This window comes from Wyeomyia smithii, chromosome 3 (assembly GCF_029784165.1).
Source record: "Wyeomyia smithii strain HCP4-BCI-WySm-NY-G18 chromosome 3, ASM2978416v1, whole genome shotgun sequence".
NCBI lineage: Eukaryota > Metazoa > Arthropoda > Insecta > Diptera > Culicidae > Wyeomyia > Wyeomyia smithii.
This window is the reverse complement of record NC_073696.1, coordinates 88403381-88412053: the sequence shown is the minus strand read 5'-3', so window position 1 is coordinate 88412053 and position 8673 is coordinate 88403381.

Below are 8673 nucleotides of genomic sequence, written 5' to 3'. Positions count from 1 at the left end.
AAATAATATATGGCGAGCGCCGTTTTTAGAGCACGTCGTCTTATTTTGGAAATATTTTGTAACCACCTTCCCCGTATCTGATTTATCGTAGTGATGTGTTAAACAGAAAGATTTGCAAATGTGTGATAAATAAATTCAGATATGAGGGTCAATAGAACAATCAAGAGAGGTGAATGTATTCCAAAAATGTTATTATTATTGTGTATCTCGCTATATGGACTGAAAAGCCTTTAGTTTACTATTGAATGACTGATAGTTTTATGAAAAAACTCTTCCATTCTCAAACATAGTCTTCACCTAGACTCTAGAGTTATTCATTTTTTGCAGTGGCTCACACTTTTAAATTTTGCTGGAAATTGATTCTGTTACATTGATACAGCGTTTCAAATAAATAAATATATGATAATATTGATTCAGAAAAACTTACCAGATCCCATAAGTGAATATTTATAAGCAAATCTTGCGATGCAAGGTTCCAGTATTCAATATCATTTTTTCTTGAAAAGTCGTGACACTAACAGTTTGTTACACAACTAAGTTCACGCAGTTTTTTTTCTGTTAATAAAAATGCAACTTTATTTGGAATGATATAGTTACCATGGAACGGAGAGGAATTCGCATGTTCTTGAGTACGAAAGTGACACCGCTGGCTTCATACCACATAATTTAAACAGTGGTACGAAGAAACATCCGGCCAGAAGATCGTAGGTCCCTAGTGTTGCTTCAACAGAGAAGCAGACACTTCTGTTTCTTGGCAAACATTGACAGTTTCTGCTTCTAGTATTAACGGCATTTTTTCTAATTTTCAAAAAACTAACCACGATAAAAATGCAGTGTAAACCATACACTCCAAACGACTACTATCCAAATTTTCGAGACAAAATACCCAATGGGCAGTTTACTACATCGTCATGTAATTTGATTCGACCAAATATTGACTCTGAAATCTAATTTTTTGTAATGTCCTCGTCAAAGACGGAATTATAATTATTGCATAAAATTACATATGTTGAGCTTTTGTCAAAATTTACTAAGTTCCCCAACCGTAACATTATTTACCCTAAATTTAGACTACTTCATGTGAATTCAATAAATTTTAGGCATTTTCGAACTAGTTTATTATAATTCGATAAAATTTTGAGAAGTTAGACACAAATAGCGTATTTTCAAAATAAAACCGAAATTTCAATACTTAATAATGAAGTACATCGAAAAATTTAGAACAAGTTGAAAAAAATTATAAATAAATTATAAATAATGAGAAAATTTTTTTAGAAATGTTTTAATTTAAGTGATTTGAATCATTGGAATCCATAATATTTTAAAAATATCGAAAATATTTCTTTCAAAGTTAACTTTTAAAAAAATTGTTTTTAATTTCTCCATCGTAGACTTTTTACGAAGAGTTTTGTTATAATTTCTCTAAAAAAAAATTAGGAGAAATTCAAGAAGGGAGAGGTAGCATCACTGCCGTCGGTTGATCTGCAAGATTTCCGCGGCGCGTTTCATTGATAAACTACAGTGTTTTCGATTATTTAGTTTGATTAAGTCGTTCGGATTTCCACTGAATGAACTTCGAAGGATTCCTGATACATTGACTTGAGAGAAGTTATTTTTGTTCCATCCGCATATTAGTAGTGTGAAGCGGCGAAACAGAGAGTAAAAGCGAAGTGTTGCGGGTTTTCATCTGTCTGCTAAAGTATATAAAAAGTAAAAAAAAAATGTTTTTTGCTTTTGAACTTTTCGTGCTACTTGCGACCGCTGCTTTGGAGAGGCCGATTTTGGTACTCTCTCATTCGACTTCTGGCTATGTGTGTTATGTGTAGTGTATAACACTGTGCTACAAATAAAAAAAAAATGCAAGAATTTCTGAAGTGACCTAGTGTTGGTTATAGGTCTTGTCGGGTGTGATATTCGCTTATACTAGAAATTTTCCAAACACCCTCAAAACCTGAAGTTATGGTCAAAAACGGGTTTTTAAACCTCAGCGCGTATGATTTTTTTAACTCAGTAATTTATCAACCGATTTCCAATGTTTTAGCAGTTTTAGAAAGAAGGCGAATGGAATATACACAGGTTTGCACTAATATCAAAAAACCAGGTTGAGTTATTTGAGTTTAAATCTAATTTTTTAGACTTTTCCACACAATTTGTCAACTTAATTTGAAATTCGCCGTCTATTTTTGTGATAACGTATGTTTGCGAAATGGATTAGATAGAGTTATATATTTTATACACCCGGTGTTTACAGCTGGCCTTTTTAAAACCAATTGATTTGTTTTTTTTTTGTAGACTGTTTATTGTGCTATTTATCCTTATAAGTGTGGCACTATGAATCTTTAAATATGCTCGTGACAATTATCTGGGTATCACCTACCATGAAAACTCCTGACAGGACGGTTACGGATATTCTACCCAATTATATAATTTTTAATTATATTGAAATCTTGTTGGTTGGTGTGACAAGAGCCCATAACAGCTAAAGTTTGATTGCGATTGTTCTGGCGTTTTGTGAATAAACTTAGAGCTCTGTTTAGTTTTAAATGCATATTTGCATTTTTCTAAGTTTTCTGGTTATGAATGCATGCAGCGTTTTTGTAGGCTAGCTTCGCGCGCAACATCGTTCAATTCCATCAATTACCCCGGAGACATGATAACAAAATCTTCTCTTTGCCTCAGTCGTACAGATTTAGAAATAAACTCGATCTCGGTTTGACCGTTTAGCCGAAGATTGCTCACCCGTTGCTTTTATATAGACGTGTTGCAAATCGGAGTAGGTTTGGCTCGGTCGATAAATATCGTTAGTAATCTAACGGCTACGCGATATTAATTTTGGCTTGCCTTCATAATGAGTTGACGTCGCGCGCAACATTGTTCGAATCGTCACTTACCACTGCGACCAAACCCTACCTTTCCATCGCAGTCGTGGAGTTGTAGAGGTAAACTCGACCTCCAACAACAACGACACTGACACCTCCTTTCTTGTAATCTCCTAAAGACCGCACAGTGGTCGAAGGCCAGAAAAAAACTTGATTTTTCATGTCAATATTTTTTATGTTTTGCATTTTTCCGAAGATTCTAAAAGTGTTGATGACCTTTTCCCAAAGTTTCATGGCAATCGGTTGATATATCAATTTTTAATCGCACTTTGAATGTTTCAATATCAGGCAATTTCGATGATTTTCATGTTTGAAATCACAATGTTTAGCTCAACTTCACACAACTGAAACTCCCTCAGTTTTAATCCGATTTTGATTAAACAAGTTTCATTCTAAAGAGAAATTTATGTATCTTTTGGTTAATTTTTAAGACTTGCCAAAAATACTAGCAATTTCTCAATCGAAGTAAAACATACTGCAGGGAAACCAAAAAAAACATGTATTTTTAATTTCATTGCTACCGTACAATCTTGTAACAAGTTCGGAACGATCGGATAGCCAACAATCAATGGGAAATTTATTGTTATTTTCAGATTTTTGGGTCCCGTTTTGCTCATCTTTGCTCATAGGGAGATATTTTGAAAATAAAACTATGGAGACGCATGGTGGTCAGTTGTAAAATATTCAATTTCTTATATTTAAATAACATGATAGACTGGGAAGTATACATGAAGTTTTTTCCAGTAGTTTCAAGTATTTTTATATAAACTTGTAAACTGCTATCAGTACTGCAAGATGTATAAAGAGAGAATAAATTGAATTGATGAGAAAAATATATATTGTCTTCTATATTCTCAATGACGTTAAAACAAACTACCATAAGATCTCATAAAGCAAAGCCTTGGTGCTACATTCCGATTTGGAACTTGACCTTCTGTTTATTATACACAGACTTCGCAGCCAACTGTTTGATGTACAGGACAATTGCGGGGCTAGCGCTACGATCCTACTGACACTAACAGTATCTCCCGAGCCGAGACTCGAACCTACGACGACTGGCTTGTTAGGCCAGCATCGTACCTCGAGACCAACTGGAAGGTCCCATAAGATCTCATAATTTTCCTTAAAAGGCCTCTAACTTGTCGCAGAAAGATCTTTAATTGGTCAAGCAGCTTAAAAGCTAAAAAATTTTCAAAATAAAACAAATTGAATTATGACGATTCTTGCACCACCCTAATTCAAAAAGGAGTACCCTAAGAACCAAATAAAAAAAATGCGATATAAAATTTTTCGATGAAAAACAAGTGTGGGAACCACCCAATATTCATCTTAGCACCTATATTCTTCCCGTCGCGTCGCTTATATTTCGCTCTTCTCATCGCTCTCAACTTCCGACTACTCGACTTAATTAAGAGGTAAAATAAAACTACTTTTACTTTAAAAAACCTAAATTAATCCACCTAGCGGTCAGACCCAGCCTTTCTCATCCAAACTTTTATTTGTAAAAATAGATTTACATGAACGCTTAAATCCAATAAATGTATATCCACTCTTTAGGTTCTAAAATATTGATGTTGTAATCTATACATATAAAAATGTAGTCCGGTCTGTCTGTCTGTTTGATCCATATTGGCTCGAAAACTACCGAACCGATCGACGTGAAAATTTGTATGTAGGGGTTTTTGGTCCCGATAAAGGTTCCTATGATAGTTTGAGGTCCCTCCCTCTTCTGGAAAGAAGGGGTCCAATACAAATGAAACATACATTTCTGCACAATTCAGGAACAAACCAAGCAAATGAAACCGAATTTGGCATGTGGATGTTTTAAAGGGTAATAAATATGTCCATAATGGTTCGACGTCCCTCCCTCTTCTGTAAGCACATGTTTCTGCACAAATTTCTGCACATCTCGCGAACTAATCAAATAAATGGAACCTTTTTTGGCGGGTGAATGTTATTAGTGGTAACAAATATGTTCCATAATCGACCTCAGGCAACATTTTGGATTGTAAGATGGCAACTTCCGGTTTCTGGAAAACAGCCAAAAATGGACGATTTCCACCCAATATAATAATATCCGGATAAAGAAAGATACACAGGAGCTAAATTCGACCACAGATACCATTTTGATTTCTAAGATGGCGACTTCCGGTTTCGGAAAAACAGCGGCAAACGACCAAATACCACCCAATATGGGTATTTTCGGAATCGTAATGATGCACTGGAGCCACAAATCGACTTCAAACACCATTATGAATTGTAGGATGGCAACTTGTGGTTTCTGGAAAACAGCCAAAAATGGCCGATTTCCGTCTAACATGAGTATCTCCGGATCTAGAATGATACACAGCAGCTGATTTCGACCACAGACCCCATTTTGGATTCTAGGTTGGCGACTTCCGGTTCCTGGGAAACAGCGGAAAATGATCGAGTTACACCCAATATGGGTGTTTCTTCAACCAGAATGACGCTCAGAGGCCAGAAATTATCTCAAATACCATTTTGAAATCCAAGATCGCGACTTCCGGTTTGTGAAAAACAGCCTAAAATAATCAAATACCATCCAATATGAGTATCTCTGGAACCAGAATGATGCAATGAGCTAACAATTGACCTCAGGCACCATTTTGAATTGCTAAATGGCAACATATAGGAACCAGCCGAAAATGACCAAATAATACTCAGCATGGATATTTCCGTAATCAAGATGATGCATAGAAACCGAACATTGACCCTTGACACCATTTTGAATTTAAAGATGACCACTGTTAGTTTCTGGAAAACAACCAAAATAACTAAATTCCTCCCAATATGAGTATTTCCGGTGTCAGATTGATGCCAGAAAATTTGCTGAAAATGACTGAATACCACCCAATATGAATATATTCAGAATTAGGGCGATGTACAAAAGCCAAAAGTCGAGGATATTGTCATTTCGATAAAACCAATCATTTCAAACGATTTGTTATTTGACTTTGATCATATCTTATGACCGATTCGTCGTGTATTTGCAGACTTTAAACACATCGCAAGGAATCAATGAATTTGGAACGTTCAAATAGTACAAAACCACATTTAAATTATGTTGAGACTACATATATCAATTAAAGCAGGTATAGTTTTAAATAGCCTTTGAATTTCTTTTCTTTCCATAACTTTTGAGCCACATATCAAATTGTTATGAAGTTTGTTATTCGTAAGTTTGAGAGATGACTCGTTCGTATGACACTAGTTATGTTCAAATAAGTCATGTGATCTTTGAAGTAATAGACTTTCGTTGTTTTATCAACAATTTAATACATAACGGGGTCTTAAGTTCAATTATAATCAAATGAAATGGGAACGTATAGGGCAGCCAAACTTTGAAACCACGTGTTCAATCATAATTCATCAGTTAACCCTTAACTAGCCCGCTCATCTGATAATAATATTGATCAAATCGGTTTTGTAGTTTCTGAGATAATGAAGTTTCGTGGTTTTCACAATTTGGTACTTCACAGACGAAGTTACAGTCCGATTACAGTAAAATTCAATAGGGTGTTACGAGGCAACTAGACTTATTAGTTGACACTAATTTTGTGGAAATCGGATCAGCCATCTCTGAGAAAAGTGAGTGAGTTCAAGTAGTCTTCGGAATATGTTCCTTTTCATAGCTGGATTTCACATTTTTAAACATAACAGGCAAAGTAATAGTCTGATTGCATAACAAATCAATAGGGTCTTATGGGGCAACAAGACACTGATTTTATGAAAATCGGTCCAGCCATCTCTGAGAAACATAAGTGAGATTGAGTAGTCTTCAAAACACGTTTCTTGTCATAACTTTTGAACCACAAGTTCAACCTTTATGAAATTCAAAAGTTAAGGGTATTTCAGGTAGCCCGTTCATTTGAAATCAATTTTGTTCAAATCGGATGTGTAGTTTTGAGATATTGATGTTTCATGATTTTCACATTTGGCTACATAACCTCTAAACTAAAAATCCGATTACAATGAAATTTAATAGGGTCTTATGGGACAACAAGTCCTTTCATTTGCAATTAATTTCATGAAAATCGGTCCAGCCATCTCTGAGAAAAGTGAGTGAGAATAAAAATCTGCACATACACACACACACACATACAGAAAATGCTCAGCTCGTTGAGCTGAGTCGAGTGATATATGCCATTCGGCCCTTTGGAGCACTTTTATACTTTCGGTTTTGCAAGTGATTGCTATACCTTTCTAGGAGAAAGGCAAAAAGGTAAAATTTTACAGTAAATTGACCAAATAAGAGCAATGAGATGAATATGGGTGTTGAGATGAATATAAAAGCGATTATCCTATCAAAATTTTAAGCAAGATTGAAGCAAAAACAAAAGTCTTATCATGAGAAAGGTCTAATGGCACTTTAGGTGCATAAATTGCTATTTTCAACATTTTCTGACATCAGAAATGAGTTCACCTCTCCAAAATTGTAATAATATGTAATTTCCAATTTTATGAAGAAGACTTTTAGGTTTTTTCCGTCTTTTGCATAGAGACCTGCCACTGTGCACCGTAAGGACGTGGCCGGTGCCGTTATGGATCTATACAAAGCGTAAGCTAATAATTTTTTATTCTCGTTTATTTCCCATCAGTCTATTTCCGCCGCTGTCGTTGTGCTAATCACCGTCGCCCGGAAAGACGACCTCACCCAGGACCCTAACTTACGACCCATTGATTAACGGACCAACGTCAATGGCTCTACTTCCTTATGTGATGTAAAGCATCCCAGAGATTTTTTGCTTAAAAAAATCTCCCGCTGTCAGTTGGGATTAAACCTAGACTAATTGGGTTGATTACGAGTGGATCACCCCACCCTACAACCATCGACACGTATGTCGGCGTTTGGGATACGAACCCAGACCACCAGCGTGGTTGGCGGAAATGTTACCAACTACGCTAGGTCCCCATCAAAGCTACTGAATTGTTGTACAATGACAATGGTAAACTAATTTTAAGTTGCCATATACGTGGTTCCCTGTGAAACATCACTAGCTCAGAGTCATCACGGAGGAGCAACTACGAAATGTTCGGTCAAGCGCAAGCTCAAAAAATTAAGAAAAAATTCAAATATTATTTTTGTTAATCGAAATGTTTATTGAGATTTATTCTATTATTCTGGAACATTTGCTGTATGTAGGAGTTCATTATGAAAAGCACTTTAAATTAAAAATACTCAGAAATTGAACGTGTGAACGTGTTGTATCAGATTTTGCTGAATAAAAATCTATTGCTATTACATACTCTACTCTTTCGTTGTTTTGCTTTCGTCTCGATTAGACGCAAATTGTTTCTCTCAGTTTGATTCGCAGAATAACAATACACGAGTTATCGTACGGGTGTTTTTTTTTTTCGATTAGTTCTTGTGTTGTGCGATAACAATAGCCTGCAGTTTATCGGCAGAAACATCTTCTGCACACTGGTAGGGGCAGGCTACCCCGCCAGTGATCTTATACGCAGCTGATATATCAGCAAGAATAATTCTCCAGCACCGCTGTTACCCCGCTAGCAGCACGGACCACCATACGATCGAGCGAGTGGAAGTCAACTACAAGTGGCATCTACAAGGTCGCGTGTAGGATACGGCCACTGTTTCACAACACGAAGCGGGATCGTCATTGTTTGTTCTGCGGAGACACTCGATTGATCCTACTATCAGCCTTGAGGTCGTGACTTAGACGTTCGGTGAAGTATTCACTTTAGATTTTTTATCATTATTATTAATATTATTACTATCAATATTATTATTATTAATATTATTATTATTATT